The following is a 918-nucleotide window of genomic DNA, read 5'->3' as shown; positions in this document are numbered from 1 at the left end:
TGCGGCAACATTTCTGGGACATCCTGTATATCAGCAAATTTCAGTATTAAATACCTAGTCCTCTACGTCCCAACCATTTGTTGGAAATAACTGGTAATAACTTTTGTAGCTAAGTGTATCTGGCGAAAGAAATGTTAAAAATGAAATACTTTGTGGCAATACAGCATTATACGTTATGGTAGAAATAGGAACGTAATTTGTGGCTGGATTTACATTTATGTCCCATTTGCGTACTTTTGCAAATGTATGTGGAATTCTCTGTTTCCATATTGAAACTATAGATGAACCCGAAAAACACAACATTTCTTGCGGTACATCGTATTTTTATGAACGTGTCTTTTTCATTTCTTACAATTTTCTTTTATCTTTGCGTCTTAATTGTTGTTTCTCTTGCTTTCCTTAATACCTGAACCTGAATATTTTTTTATTTGAATGCATGGTGTCTTCCCTCAAAAGAACAGACTCCACGCAGATCCCGCAGCTGTGAAACACTGTACGTAAATTGAAGGGGTATCAACTGGAACGGAACATTAAGCGGAATTAGCGGCGACGAACGAAAATGTGTACCGGACCAGGATTCGAACCCGGGACCTCCTGCTTACTAGGCAGGTGCGGTAACCACTACGCCATCCGGGAGACTACATTATCGCCACTGCATGGACTGCCTCGGTAGGCCTCACTGTCCATCCACACTCCCACCGAATGCTACCTATCCGCAGTCTCCGTCCATTACACTCCTGTTCGCTAATCAGAGATTCCCGCAGGAGGTCGGAAGTATTTGAGCATTCGCACGAAGAAAGTGGATCCATTGTCCAGCCAGGCTTATCAATTATCAATAATTGATAACCCTGGCCGGGCAATGCATCCACTTTCTTCAGTGCGAATGCACAAATACGTCCGACCTCTTGTGGGAATCTC

The 918-nt window shown here is 42.7% G+C and overlaps 1 non-coding gene across 1 annotated transcript; it reads right to left on the bottom strand.

Annotated features, from left to right (window-relative positions):
• Window positions 1-563: 563 nt before the first annotated feature.
• On the bottom strand, window positions 564-636 carry Trnat-agu. Its single transcript has one exon. It is a non-coding gene; the product is annotated as a tRNA-Thr (tRNA).
• Between the last annotated feature and the right edge of the window lie 282 nt (window positions 637-918).

The sequence above is a fragment of the Schistocerca piceifrons genome, chromosome 2, assembly GCF_021461385.2.
Source record: "Schistocerca piceifrons isolate TAMUIC-IGC-003096 chromosome 2, iqSchPice1.1, whole genome shotgun sequence".
NCBI lineage: Eukaryota > Metazoa > Arthropoda > Insecta > Orthoptera > Acrididae > Schistocerca > Schistocerca piceifrons.
The sequence above is the reverse complement of the archived record's forward strand: the minus strand, read 5'-3'. Positions and strand labels throughout refer to the sequence as shown.